The sequence below is a fragment of the Triturus cristatus genome, chromosome 7 (genome assembly GCF_964204655.1).
Source record: "Triturus cristatus chromosome 7, aTriCri1.1, whole genome shotgun sequence".
Classification (NCBI taxonomy): domain Eukaryota; kingdom Metazoa; phylum Chordata; class Amphibia; order Caudata; family Salamandridae; genus Triturus; species Triturus cristatus.
The window spans coordinates 852,413,173-852,429,011 of NC_140590.1; the positions used below are offsets into that span (position 1 = coordinate 852,413,173).

Genomic DNA, 15,839 nt, shown 5'->3' on the forward strand with positions numbered 1-15,839 from the left:
TTTTCAACCGCGTCGCAATGGAGATTTAAGTCTCCAATAATGCTGAAATTTGCCGCTTGGCTGGCATACAGCGCGGTCTTATTTACCAGATCTTCCCGAAAAACCCCCGACGGTCCAGGCGGGCGATAAATAAGGAAACCGGAAATGGTAAGGTTGGGGTTCATCCTAATTTTAAACAGAGCACTTTCACAACCCACCACATTCTCTCGATTAAGAACACAAGAATAGATATTCTTTGTGATAATTGCAATCCCGCCTCCTCGTTTCCCCAGTCTGTTTTGATTCTTCATGTTGAAACCTGGGGGGAGAGCTAACCAGGATTCAGTAGTGGAGTCTTGGGTAAGCCAGGTTTCGGTTAAGAAGAGAACATCGGGGGATTCATCTTCCAAAAGATCAAAAACTTCAGCATGATGTTTTGATAATGACCTGCAGTTTATACTCATAAACTTAAAATCCGTGTAACCAGGGGGGCCAGGGTCTCGAGGTACCCACGGCAGTTGAAAGGCACATCCGATACACTTGAAGGGGCCAGCAAGGGGATTATATATGGAAGAGGAGCATTTAGGCTGTAGTCTCAACAGCTCATCGCGTGAGTAGCTACGGAGTGTAATAGGGGACAGTACAGGGGGGCTGACATCTGGCGACGGTCTGGCGCGGACGGGCGCAGACGGACTTGCCTTTGGCGCTCCGCCGGCGCGCCCGCTGCGCGCGTCCACTGCGCGGTCGCGTCCTTGCCCCCTGTAATATCATTCCCTCCCGAGCCACTAGAGCGTAGCCTGCTGTTACCCCCAAGATGGCGGACGCAATTCCACAAACCCTGCTCAGAGCAGCTTCTTTCCTGCCAGCACCCCTGCGCAAGCGGAAGCAGCCCCTCGGCACCTCCGGACAGAACACGGGAAGATTACCGGTAAATTACAGTTTCTTTTTAAAATGCTTTTAGTATTTACCCAAAATACAATGCAGGTTAATAAAACTTTTGAGCTACGGCGCAATTTTAAAAATACAGCTTGAATACACAGGTCTGACAGTAATTGCACGTTTCAGGCAGACACACTACCTGACTCCCGGCTCACACCTCAGGAGTCTCTAAATGCGCGGTCGCGTCCTTGCCCCCTGAAATATCATTCCCTCCCGAGCCACTAGAGCGTAGCCTGCTGTTACCCCCAAGATGGCGGACGCAATTCCACAAACCCTGCTCAGAGCAGCTTCTTTCCTGCCAGCACCCCTGCGCAAGCGGATGCAGCCCCTCGGCACCTCCGGACAGAACACGGGAAGATTACCGGTAAGTTACAGTTTCTTTTTAAAATGCTTTTAGTATTTACCCAAAATACAATGCAGGATAATAAAACTTTTGAGCTATGGCGCAATTTTAAAAATACAGCTTGAATACACAGGTCTGACAGTAATTGCACGTTTCAGGCAGACACACTACCTGACTCCCGGCTCACACCTCAGGAGCTTCCACTTTGCCAACGTCACCTGCATTCTGCCTGTGTTGCATTGTCGATCGTGCATATTCGAGTGGTGCATGGATGTCTGCCTATCCAACAGGATGGTAGTTGAACTGGATTTTGAAATGTGTGTGTGCCCCCTGTTGGCACACGACCAGGAGAGTCACCGTGATACCCGTTTATGGGATGCCTTGCTACTTGGCATACATGCTGGCAACTGGACATGGGAGATTGCACAAATCCTTGTGTGCCGTGACCTCATTGAACCGCTCCCCTATTGGGCTGTAGTGATAATTGGTGAAAGGAGGTGGACGCAGCACATCTGTCCGTACCTGCTAATGGATGGACTCACCGTCCTGTTTGATGAAGTCGACAAGGTCCTCATGTTGGAAATGATTGCCTACGAAGCTGCAATCGCTTTCATAGACGAGTAACTGCGTACCTGCAGCCACAACTGATTTGAATCCATTGCACATGTCCAAACACCTTGCTGCATCTTGGAGATCTGGTCACATATCCCACGACAACAGTGGACCTGGCTGCATTCGCCTGGACTCCGACTACATGAGCGGACAACAACGCCGGTTAACACACCTGTGAAAGGTGAGGCACTACTCCGGAGTGGACAGCGGCGCTTGGCAAAGTTCTTCATTCTGACAAAATTCTGCATTGGTCTGCATGTTGTGGCACTTTCCTGCCCATACTGACACGCATATGCTAATAAAGTCTATGCACCTTCACTTGCATTCAACTGTGAGGAGTGTTGATTTGAATGACAATGTGTGTCTTACTGCCTATCTGGGTCACAGCCATACATGCGCATTGATAGCATTACCCAGGGAGTACCTTTTTGTTGAATCACTGTCCCTACATTCATCCATACTTGATTGATCATAGCCATGACACATCTGTGTGAATTAGAATGTTTTATTCACATTCAGTGGTGTGTTGAAGCTGGAGCAGTACAGGGCCATGCAACCCCACTTTACATTTTTGCCCCGAGGAGGGCCAGCCAGAGTCCTTTTGGGATTGACAAGTTCATTGGAAGTGGAAGACTTCAGTCCGCAGTGTGATTGCTGTGTCATTGCTAACCGGAAATTATATGGCAGCCCATCTCAAGGTCAAAGGTGAGTGTTGCAGAGTGAAGGGGGGAGAAAGAGAGACTGTTTGTCACAATTGCTGCTCCTGATACCTTTTATCGTTTTTAAAAAAAAACCTTATTGCCATTTGCACATCTGTTATTCTTGTAGCGCGGAGCCCATTTTAGAGTGGGATCACTCTCACTGGGTTAGCGCTCTAGTTTCCACCGCCCACTATAAAACGCGCCACGGCGCGACCGCGCATTGATGTGAAGGGGGGAGAAAGAGAGACTGTTGGTCACAATTGCTGCTCCTGATACCTTTTATCGTTTAAAAAAAAAAAAAACTTATTGCCATTTGCACATCTGTTATTTGCACTGTGTATGAAAACTTGTGGGTATTTTTCGGGTCGATCCTTGTAGCGCATCCCATTTTAGAGTGGGATCACTCTCACTGGGTTAGCGCTCTAATTTCCAACGCCCACTATAAAACGCGCCACGGCGCGACCGCTCAGCGGACGCGCGCTGCGGACGCGCGCAGCGGGCACGCCGGCGGCGCGCCAAAGGCGCGCTTAAGGCAAGCCCGTCTGCGCCCGTCCGCGCCAAGACCGCGACTAGCGCCGTGGGTTCTATGCGTGTTACCAGAATCAGTTACCGGCAGGATGAACTTATGTCATTAAATAATGGTAAGTGCCCGCTGCCGGCCTTATTGATTGACTACGATACAGCGGGCCCCAATCACTGTTTAACATGTGGCCTGAGAACCTCCTTCACTCCCTCTATAAGCATTTGTAACACTATGCTCAACTCCCACTTCAGCCCTGCGACTTACCGCACTGGCCACGCTGATGTACTGTCAGCCCACTTAATCCCTGGCAACACTACATCTAGTACCAACGAGCTTAACTGCATCTTATTTAACACAAGATCTATGTCCAAACACAAATATGAATTAGAGGACCTTATATCTGCCACTAGTCCGGACCTGGTTTTCCTTACGGAAACATGGTCATCTGTCTCCTCTGCACCAGATTGGAAAATCGCCATCCCCCTAGGCTACTCACTGAAGCAAGTAGACAGGACAGCAACGGTTGGAGGAAGTATTGCGCTCATTTACCACTCCCACCTAAAAATTGCTTATAAACAAGAATCTACATTAGAGGCCGAAGCCATGTCATTCACTATAAAATCTAACAACCATGAACTCTTTTCCGGTCTACTGGTCTACAGACCCCCTGGAGCAAGAGCTCCTTTCACCAAATCCTTTCTTAGAATCGTGTTTTGATACCGCAACATTCACGGTCCTAGGCGATTTCAATTTTCATCTAGATGACCTCGATAACCCCGATTCTTTTAACTTAATTGATAACATGGCAGGGTATGGGCTGCGACAAATCATATCACAACCCACGCACGTAGCGGGGCACATACTTGATGGAATATTCACCAATAATCACAAAATTGAAGTGAAGGACATACTACCGGTCTCCTGGTCAGACCACTCAGAAATTTACTTTAAAGTGAACCTCTCTGTGTCAAAATCTCGCCCTCGGCTGGTAAACACTCGTCCCTGGAAGGACATAAAAAGTGACGAACTGGCCGATACCTTGATAAACTGCCCTACCTACTCGGAGGACAGCAATGAAGGGGCCACTAACTTTGATTCCTGGATCTGCAAGGCAATTGATAAACTAGCCCCAGTGAAATCCACCCAACCCAAAAAACCATTACTGACCTCGCCTTGGTATACAGCTGAGCTCAAGCTTGCCAAAATCAAATGTAGGTGGCAGGAACGTCTCTGGAGATTAGATTATAGCTCTACGTTAAAAAAGGAATATAATCTCACTTTGGAAAAATATAAATCATTAATTAAACAAGCCAAAACGCCATATTTTACCAACAGAATTCAAGAGGCAAAAAATTCATCCAAGGAACTTTTTAAAACAGTGACCACCTTAATCAAAAGTCCTAACAACACAATTTTTTGTCCAGATCAAAATTTTGTCGATAATTTGCCTTCTTTTTTCAACGTAAGATTCAAGACGTCTATAATGAACTCCAGAAGCTGCAGACTGATCCTGATAAAAATATAGGCAACCCCATGGAGGATAGTTTATCGTCTAACGTCCTGTCCAAATGTTCACCTCTTAGCGTAAAACAACTCAGTGACGCACTACTTCAAATAAAGTCAGGTTCTCCCCTTGATCCGTGCCCCTCTTACATATACCATCTGGCCCCTACAGTAATAAGCGCCTCCCTGGCTCCCCTGTTAAATAAGATCATTAGTTCAGGTGTTTTCCCTTCAAGTTGGAAAAAGGCCTGTATCAGGCCCATTCTTAAAAAACCCTCACTTGACCCACAGGATACCAAACACTATCGCCCTATCTCCTGTCTTCCATTTCCATCAAAAGTTTTAGAAAAAGTGATTAACCAGGAGCTAATGCACTTCATTGACTCTAATAACCTGTTGGATGTAACACAACATGGTTTTAGACCACGTCATTCTACTGAATCAGCCTTAATAATGGCTACGGAGGAAATCCGCAGAGTCATGGACAGTGGAGGCAGGACCACTCTTGTCCTTCTTGATCTAACGGCGGCTTTTGACACCGTTAATCACAGAGTACTATTGGCAAGACTGAATAAAATAGGCATCAAAGACTCTGCTTTAGCGCTTCTACATTCCTTCCTTGATTCCAGATCACAGCAAATCCATTGGGAGGGACTTCAGTCTGCTGAACTCTCTCTCCCCTGTGGCGTCCCTCAGGGATCAGCATTATCCCCTACGTTGTTTAATCTATATGTTACACCACTAGCTAACCTAATCAAGAATCATGGTCTAAAATTGGTATCTTATGCAGATGATACCCAGCTGGTGGTGTCTCTGACACAAACTGTTGAAGTCACTGCGGAGAGATTCAGAAGTTGTCTCTCCAGGGTGATGCAATGGATGAGCTCAAACTTTCTTAAACTTAATACCGAAAAAACGGAGGTGTTGGAATTCGGTCAAAAACCCTCCATCTGGAACAACCTCTGGTGGCCTCCAGAGGCGGGCGCTTGCCCTGTTCCTGCACCCAAAGTGAAGAACCTAGGCTTCCTGGTTGACAAAGATCTCTCATTAACCTATCAAGTCAACCAGGTCACCTCTGCCTGTTTCTTGATGATCAAGATTATTCGTAAAATCCTGCCTTTCATCCCTTCTTCTCTAAGAAAAACAGTAGTGGGAGCTTTAGTTCTATCTCATATAGACTACTGTAATACACTATATTCTGGGAAAGGTGAGCGACAGCTTTTAAAGCTCCAGTCGTTGCAGAACGCGGCAGTAAGAGTACTGCTGAACCTCCCAAAGCATCATCCTACCTCAGCAAACATGAAGAGGCTCCACTGGCTCCCTGTGCGTAACCGAATTTAATTTAAGGCCTTATGCCTTGTACATAAAGCGGTATATGGAGGAGGTGCAGATGACATGAAATTGTTATTTCCTCGGTATGTTCCAAGTCGTACACTCAGATCCACTAGTATGGGCCTAGTCGGCATTTCAAAATTCAAAAGGGCCCGATGGGGAGGCAAGGCCTTTTCCTTCCAGGCAGCAAGCTTATGGAATAGACTGCCAACAGAACTACGATTACTAACTAGTAAGATCTTGTTCAGAAAGGCCGTGAAAACTTGGCTCTTCACCAAACCTTAGATCCTCTCCACACACCTCCTTCTATCTCAGCGCCAAGACGCCGCGGCAGAAGTGCGCTTAATAAATACTTCAGTCAGTCAGTCAGAGTGTTTCGGGAGACAGTGGAAGGTGTTATTGCAGGGCATTATGCAGAGGGCAGTACCAAGCTGAAACCAGCCATATGGCGGAGATAAATGCTACCACTTAATTCTAACCACAAAGCCGGATTCGTCATCATCTTTGTCCTCTGATGTGTCAGGATCCTCACATATGGGTGGTGGTGTTCTGTCAGCATCACTGTGTGGCACTGACACTTCAGGGGACAGAGATGTGGATGGAGTAGTAGCAGCAGCATTCATCCACGCCAGGCCTTGTGGTGGTAATGCCATGAAGAGGATCTGCAGGGCATGGAAGATCCCAGCTACATCTCGCTGGTATGCAGCCGTGACAAACATTCGTCCTACCTGCATCCGCTCCAAGCTCTCCATCATTCTCCTTATGTGTTCCAACACCTGGGTGACATCGCTAGAGCCACTCTGAATAGACAGTTGTTCTTGGCTCAGAGTCATGACTCCAGCGATGTCAGCCATGGATTGTTGGAGAGCATGGAGCAGACAGTGGGTGTCCGTTAGGGACTGTAAGTGGTCCCTGATGGGACTTAGACACCAACGTATGGCATCTAGTTTGGCTGGCATGAGGTCGAAACCCACACGCAGCTGATCAGCCATCTTCTCCTGGCACCCTAACACATGGCGTTGGAATGCCGTGAGTTGGTTGTGGGGGTTCTGGGAGACAGCTGTGGTAGTGGGTGCTTCCTGCTGTGTGGTCTGTGCAGGGGGTGGGGTCTCCTCAATGCGGCTTGGCTGCGCTGCTCCTGAAGGTGGGGTGCAGGAGCTGTCCATGAACTGTTGGAGGGCGTCGGTGTCAATGTTGGCGAGGTCCTCTTCATCATCAGTGCTGTGTTGTTCGGTCTGCTCTGCAGGAGGTGTTGATTCTCTCTCTGCAATGGGAAGGGGAGATGCAGATTGACATTGTGCTCACGTGTATGTTCACGCATTGGACAAGTTTACAAACAGACTGCATGCCAATGTACATTGTGAATGTTTGTGATGAGATGCCTATTTGATGCAGGACAGTTGACATTTCTACACCATCACGGATGTGAGGTTGTACTTGTACATTGTCATCTCACAGTTTCCTGCTATGCCAAATGCGAATGGCCATTTTCTGCACACAAGCGGCAGCAGTTGTGTCCTCTGTTTTGTTGTGAAAGTGTTGCAGTTTGTACCACATGGTTGACACTGTTGAGAAGTTTGGATTCTTATGTGTGTGTGCTGCATTGTGGGTGAGTTGCCCCTTCAGCTCTGATTTTGCGGGCCCTTATCCCTTTCAGGCGGTTTGCCTTTCACTTCTGTGCTTATACAGTGATGAGATGTTGCAGACTTGGGTCAATTGGGCTCTTGTCGGAGTTGTGACTCTTGGGCATGGTTTGTCTACAGATGTGCTGTACTTAATTGTGAATGTGTGCCATTGTGCCCACCTCCCCAGTCCCTGGTCATTACTCATCCTGTTGCAGTTGGCTCAGGTCCTGTTGTACAGTGTCCAGTCCCCGACTCCTGCCATCGTCTCCCCAATGATGGTCCCAGGCTGGTCTTCCGTGATGCTTGTAGGGTTCTGGTTGTCCTCTGTACTTGCTCCGCCTACCTCCATGGTGCTTCGCAGTTGTATGTGTTTTGTTTGTGTTTTTTGCAGCCGTTTTTATAGTGATTTTACCCGCCTGACTTGTGGGACTTGCAGGCGTGGCGCTGCTTATCGCTGAATGTTTATCACTGTTGGGCCCATCGCAGCTTTTTTCACATTCGGGGTTAGATTTTTATTGCTGTCCCAGTGATTTTCTCGCGGGCATTTGACGCGTTATCGAGAATCTATCACATGTCACTGCCATGTTTTGAATAGTTATTTTCCCGCAATAGACGGGGATATGAAACATTGCATTAACCTATTTTGGCGATGATTATCGCACATTCTTGAGAATATCCCCCATAGTCTCTTAGGACTCTTTTGGTGGTTACAAAGCCAAGAAGTCCTTCATGGGCTAGTTCAATGACTTGCTGTCTTGGGCTCTCAGGCATGATGATTCTCGAGCCTCTCATTACAATACCTTCTTTGGTCATGGACAATTTATCCTGTACATTTTTGAAGTTTTGAAATTCAACATTGTCAGCAAAAGGTCAAGCATTCTTCTTCCAAGATTGAGTTGAAAGGATGTCTTTGAGGACATGTTCTTATCTGCCTTAGTAGCATCAATAATCTGTTCAATGGATAGGACTGCTGACGTGCTGAACCTGACAATGAAGTTAATGTACTCAGCCATTTTGGATGTCAAACTGTGACGATGTAGCTGTACTCCTGAAAAGTAATCAGCAGTCTTCTGATCTCTACCCGGCTGGTTTACAATTGTTTAGTCATACTCTTGCAGTCGCAACCCCCACCTCTCAATGTGAAAGGGAATCTTGGCTTTCGAATTTACAAAAATAGTGAGCAGCATTTGTGGTCTGTAATGATAGTGAAATGTTTTCCTTAGAGAAAAACATGAAAATGTTTGCAGACCTACACTACAGCCAGACTCTCCTTCTCCGGCTGAGAATAGGCATGTTCTGTGTCAGACAGGCTTCGACTGGCATATGCCACAACGTATCTCTGGGCATTCAGATGATCATTATGTTGAGCAAGGATTGCCCCAGCCCCACCGGGCTCATTTCAACTATGATCTCAGTACATAACTTGGGGTCAAAATAGGACATCTCAGTTGCATTTCCAATCGCATGCTTTAATTCTTTTGAAGCTTTGATCAAATCAGCAGGCCACTGGAAAGGGACATTGTTTTGTTAAGTCTCTCAATAGGGCACTCACAGAAGCAAAGTCACGAAGGTACCTTAAGCAATAACTGGCCATGCTTATGAAGGATCGCAGCATGGTGACATCTCGTGGGGGGCAAATAACTGACGGTGCTTGCACTTTATCTCCGATGCGATTTCTGCAAAAGGTGACTAATCACCCCCCTACCTTTTTACAGAGAATCGCACAGTGATCTTCATGATCACAGGAGACAGGACGATCGCCTGTGATCCTCCACCACACCTTACCAACCCAGATTAATTTGAAGACAGGAGTCGATCCCCTTCTTAGAGTGAGTTGGCTTATGCCCCGGCTTTGACTAAATGCATTTGTTTGTAATTACAGTCCTTTATGATTTTAAACGCTTGATTTCCCAACTAGGAGACTCCACTGGGAAGAATTCTTGCAGTGCATTACACCCTTGTTAGTGCGTGCATACCGACACAAGACAAAGAGAAATAACTCGCCCCTTGAATCGCTCTGGGCCCCGTTTGGTGAGTCCTTCACCTTACTAACCTTGACTAAATTCAGTTTTTTACCTCAACACATCTGACCTTATACATTACTCCCCCAGGCTGTCCCCATTGTCCCTGTCCTGATGAAGACCCGCATTGACTAAAACAGTAATGCCACCTTGGGTTGAAACGTCGACATATCTCTTGGACCAGCTGGAAGATTCTGTATTAAGACCTACTTATTCAGCCTACAGAACTATTCAATTAGCCGTTGCGTTCTGGCCCTTTTAAAAAGAAATGTCACAAAAGTCACTTTGTATATAGTACGCACCTTCACCACAGCACAGAGCACCATATGTCACCTTGTCACAAATTATAGTTTACGTTTCGTCGTGACAGCCATGCAAACTGAATGTGGGGATTAATAAATGACGTAATTTATAAAACTTTTCAAATACCCCCCTATTTTGGTCTCTATGTGTGTTGTTTTTGATAATTTGTTTTCTATGTGAATCAACCTATGATTGTTCTAATGTTTTAAGAAATAGTCCATACCCGACAGAACCAATTGTTTATTTTGTATATGCACTTTATCTGGGTCAGGAGTCATTCCCTCTTCAAAGAATATATGCCCAAAGATCTTAAGTTTGGTCTTATGAAACTCATACTTTGCTGCATTCAGAATGTGACCAGCATCAGCAAGTAACTGCAAAACTTGTGTAAGAGCCTTGTCATGCTCCTTTTGCATTGCCCAAAATACCAGTACGTCATCACTGTAATTAAAAGCATGTGTGGCAGGTTGAATTATTCAAAGCTTAACATACGAAAATATTTCTACAGCTGACAACACTCCAAAACTCCACCTTTTGTATCTGAACAAGGCAACATGAGTCGAAAAATTATTCATGTATCTACAGTTCTCTTCCAAATCAAGTTTATTGTATCTCTTTTTTTAGGTCAAGATGGGAGAAGACGTTGGCACTCTTCAGTGGCATGATCATGCCCACAATGGGTGGAACAGGATGTCTTTCTCTCTCGATTGCTTTGTTGGCCTGGCGCATATCAATACAGATGCTCACTGCACCTGCACTGCCCTCTTTGGACACCACCAGAATGGGCGAAACTCATGATGAAGAACTGGTGGAACGCTCAATGATGTCATGTTTCAACAGCATTTCTAGTTCTTTCTCAAATGTTTCTTGCATGTGAAAAGTGACTCTACTGTGCTGCTGGGCAACAGGGTGAATGTCCTCATTAATATAAAGTCACACTTTCATTGCCTTGAGCATTCTTAGGCCATGCATAAATGACGGAACTGACTCACAATTTCAAAGTGAGTGTTGAAGGTTGTAACTGATAGATATCAATCACATGTCAGTAGCAGTGGCAAAACTGAGTAGTCATGAACTGGACAAAGTTCTTTGAAGAACATGAATTGGCGCTTGCACTGATACTGCTTTATTTCACATTGTCACTGTGAATGACCCTGGACTCTGCAATGGTTTAGAAGCAGCCCATGCATATACCTTCATGTGTGGCAGGTTGAGGCGTGGAACAGGAGACAGGCTATTTAACATTTTGACTGGCATGAGGTTAATTCACGCACCACTGTCTATGGTAAGGGTTATGGGGCAACTGTTGACCTTTCTTGTAATCTTGGGGCAGTGTCCAAATGAATTCGGTTGTTTCATTCAGTGGTTTGCCTTTGACTATTGTTATTCCTCGCAAGCAAGCCAAACCCACATGTACCTGTTGTTAGTCAATACCATAATCGCAGTTCCATCTTCTTCACAGATGCTTGATAATGACGTTGAAAAGCCTTTGTAGGATGAACTTGATGACGATCGACTTTGTCTGGTTTCTACTTGTGGTAACTGATGTTTTTGGCCTTGTGGACATGGCAAGAATGCTTCTGGAACTTTCTGGCACCCATTTTCTCTTCTCGCTGTGACGCATTTGGTTTCTCTTTCACTTTGCAGATCGTTACAAAGTGGATTTCTTTCCCTTAGACTTTGCATGTCTGTCCCATGGCTGCATATTTACCTTCATGGGGAAATGAAAGCCCACATTTGAAACGCAACTTTCTCTTCTCTGTAGACGTCGACTTGCGTGCATCTACCTTATGCTTGTGCTTGCTTTTAATGACCAATGCTGACTCATTTTTCACTGTTCCAGCTTCCATATCATTGGCTTGTTGAGCTGCTCTTTCACTGGCCCTTGCAGCCATAAGTACTTTCTCCAAACTGAGAGTCTCTCTCAACATGCATCTTCTGAAAGAGTCTGAAAGACAGTCATTCATGAATCTGAGGCGTATGGCTTCTTCATCATTAAATTCACTAAAGTTATGGTGTTTGATAAGCACATCAAGCCTTTCAACAAACTCATCCATCGTTTTACCATCATGCTGTCTCACATGATTGAAAATGTACCTTATACAATTGACATTCTGCATCAGATTAAACTTGGTACTCAATGCTTTTTTGATCTAACGGTACGATATTGCATCAGTCTGCAAGATTTTCTTCAGCACTTCTTTTACTTCGTTATAGCATGCTTTTTAAACACTTCCTCCAGGGCATCTATGAAGCCATTGAACATCTCGATCCAGGCAGTCAACCTGGCACCAATATTCAGCTTTTTCGCTGTGTCAAATGGGGGTGGTGGTTTCAGGAAAGCGGCTGCATCGTATTTCATGCTCCCTTCTGCAGCCATTGAAAATGTTCACTTTTCCGATGGCTTTTGATGCAATGGATGCCACTTACTGCTGTGCATGCATTGGCCCTTCATCCTGGCCTAGGTTGTCACCCCCGATTCTAGGTTGTGCTTCCCCCGCTCATTCTGGTAAGTGCATTTGCACTTCATACCCAATTATCACTGCCTTTAGCATTTGCTTTGTATGGATAGTGGCTCTGTGTTATTGCACGATGTAGTATTTCCTTTTTCAGCCATTCCAATGGATTCTGGCGGGCTCTTCGAATGCACTCCTCTGCAGGGCCTTCAACTTAATTGAGGGCTGTAGATGAACTTGAGCAGGCCTTCGACTCCACACACGGCAACTTCGAACTGCTTCTCATCAAATTGGTCACATTTGGCACGCACATGAAGTTTGCTGTATAGTAGCAAACTCTCAGCAAGAGCAGTCTTGTTTCTTTGAGGCACGTATCTCCTACTCATCACCAGATGTAGCGTCCTCCCCAGCCCTGGAGCTGCAAATGAATGTGCCACACATGGAGCTCCATAAAAGATGTATTTATTCCTTAGCATAGGATCACACACTGCACACTCATTACGTCACAACCGTTAATAACCGCACCTTAACACCCCCCAGCAAGTTATGTAATTCCTCTGTTGAGTACACCCAGAACCACAAGGGTCCTAGTGCACATAGTTTCACTACACTACACATTGCACCTGTGCACATTCCAGCACTTCAGAGACAAGAAGCAATGCACATTCCAGTAGTTTCGAGCCATGCAATGGTGCACTTTTCAGATAGACCAGAATTGGGCATTGATCACATTCTGTACAACCTGCAGCACTAAGAGGCACATGTGTGCTACACAAATACCAATACCATAACAAAATATGATGAGACCAGCTGGCTTCCAGCAGATGTAGTACAAGACGTCCTGTGATCATCCTCCATGTTTATTGTAAACCCTCTGTGAATCCTGCTGCAGTATAAGGATCTCTGGTGTATCCAGTTGTATGACTGTTAGGACCATTGGAATGGAGAACCATATACTTGCAGCAGGCAATGGCAGATGGAGTGGGGTAATGCAGCACATTATGTAACTGTGTCGTTCCACCGTTTTGTCTTTGTAACACACATAAATTCACCTCATTATTAACAGTATAACACAAATACAACAATCAGCAGCTAAGGGTAACCATTTCATCTTTGCAAAGGTCTGTTGCTGCAGGGCATTAGATGTGGTGCTTTTTATTAACTTTTGATCCATTTGAGCTGGAAACTTTATGTTGAATACATAATCAACACTCATATGACACAATTACATAATCTCATGAGCCCCGATCATAAACTATCCAGCTGCAGTACAAAGAGCAAGCCGTGCAGTAGTATATGAATCATTGTGTGTTTTTCCAGCTGCAACATAAGGCAGGGGGGTAGATATCATTAATGCAGCTGCTGCAATGGCATTATGTATCAGGGTTGTGAGTGATGAACTATGCTTTAATTATGGTGGTATTTTACTGCACATCCGAAGGCATCCTTTCTATGTCACTGATATAAGGAGCCTGAATGCATCCACTGGTAGTAAAGCCGCAGTGTGCATGTCTAACAGAAATATAAAAAGTCCTCTCTGCTAGTTTAGTAGTATAAGTGTCTTTGATGCCTCATATAGTAGTGTAAACAGTCCTGTCTTTAACTCAAAGCTTACTACTTAAACTTCTTCTTAATGCCTACATAGGAGGCCAAAACGGTTAAACAAATGTGAGACGCAAAACATACGATCATTGCAAACTTTGTATTAGAGAGGATTCAGACATCCACCATGAGAGTGAAGAGTAATTGCAACCCTAAATCTGATGTGCCCACTAGCAATTACGATTGGTTACAAACATGTGACATTTTATGTAAAGAACCTCAAACAAAGTGAAGAGAGGAGTGTTTCTTGCAGTGAAGCGTGTGCTCGTGCTGCACATGTGAGCTGAATACCGGTAAAGAACAGTTACTGCAAGCGGGTGTAATACCATAGTGAGATCCCCTAATGAAGGACTCATCTTACAGCACTATTAAGATCTATGGACCGGCTCCTTAGGAATATCTTTGGAATAACCAAATAATGGTCCCTCGCAGTAGATACAAGTGATAGGCTATTATCTTTGATGAAATACAGATTACTTCCTGTGTCCTCCTTTTGTGTTGTGTGAAGGTGTACAAATTGCTACTCAGTCCTGAAGAAGGTGGTCAAGAAATATTCTTACATACCACCGAAACGTGCGTCAACTATATTTGTGTGTCCAGACCGGCACCGTTACACCAGAAAGAGAGAATTATAGAGACCCCATTGGTGCAATTTAGGATGTTTGATGTTTTCTGTCTCTCCGGATTTGTATATGATAAATCATTGTTTAGTAGTGTGAGTGGGATGATATTGGAATGTGTGACATAGAAGGTGAAGTGGAGGAATGTTGGTGTGGAGTTTAAGCTTTTTAAATGTATTTATGTATATATAAAATGCTAAAAATTAAAACAAAAAAAAGTATAATCCAAGGTATATTATGAAGAAATGTATATACATTTAAGGTTTATTAAAAAAGAATAATGGATTTTGTGTAAAGAATAAAAACAATATAAACTGAAGAATTAATATCAATCAGTCAGTCAATAGGCTTTATTTCGATAAAATCTAATCTTAGAAAGTAATACATACAATATGGTAAAAATCAAAAAAGAGCCATAACAATGCAATATAATCAATAAAATATACAATAAACAAATGGCATTAATAAGTTACCTAAACACACAAATTAAAATCCTCTGATTAAACAATTAATTTAAGCCTTTTTGATCTAATCACCCAGGCCCAATTAAAAAACTTTGCCATGCCACATACAATTAAGGGCTGTGTGTCTGACTTCAATATTCTCAAGGCTACCATATAATGCCTAGTACCCAGCTCCTTACATAATGGTTTTAACCACCTAGATCTAGGGGCTTTGTAGGCAGGGCACTCAAACAATAGATGGGCAACCGACTCAGTCCTCTGCGAACAGAAAACACACAAGGGACTAGTTTGAGCCAGGATTTTCCAGCGGGCAGTCAGTTCTCCCACTGGTAGGACACCAATTCTAAATTTGATATACAAGGCCCTATCTCTGGGTTTTGAAATTATATCGAGATAGGGTTCCCGAAAGGACACGTCCTTAACCAAGATGAATTCACTGGAAGATCTACATAAATGTGGGTTAGAGTTGTTCCTACCCACTACCCAATCCCAAAAAATCTTCTTCAAGGCGGATTTGGGAGGGGCAGACCTGGAATACCATGACTCCCAGAGACCCAATTCCCCCAGCAAAAATTTGACATCCCTTAACCACCCAATTTTTGACCAACCGGGCAGCGATAAAATCTCCCTCAGCCCATCTGCATAACTCACTAATTCAGGGACTCTCCATAGGCGAGCCCAGAGGAGCAAGGGGCGAAGCCTTGCCTGTTCGCTAATAGAGCGGCAGCCCATATGCATAAATGGAGGTAAGGACGGGGTACTATAAGGGAGGGACAACAAGTCTTTCAGAAATGTACTCTCTGAACGTGCTAGCAG

At 44.7% G+C, this 15,839-nt stretch overlaps 1 long non-coding RNA gene across 1 annotated transcript in view; it reads left to right on the forward strand.

The window, feature by feature from the left end:
- Positions 1-11,904, forward strand: part of LOC146810698 (uncharacterized) — a 330,854-nt gene extending 318,950 nt beyond the window's left edge. Inside the window, exon 7 of the long non-coding RNA XR_014965722.1 lies at positions 10,506-11,904. This is a non-coding gene — a long non-coding RNA (uncharacterized LOC146810698). The remainder of the gene's footprint in view (positions 1-10,505) is intronic.
- The last annotated feature ends 3,935 nt before the right edge of the window (positions 11,905-15,839 follow it).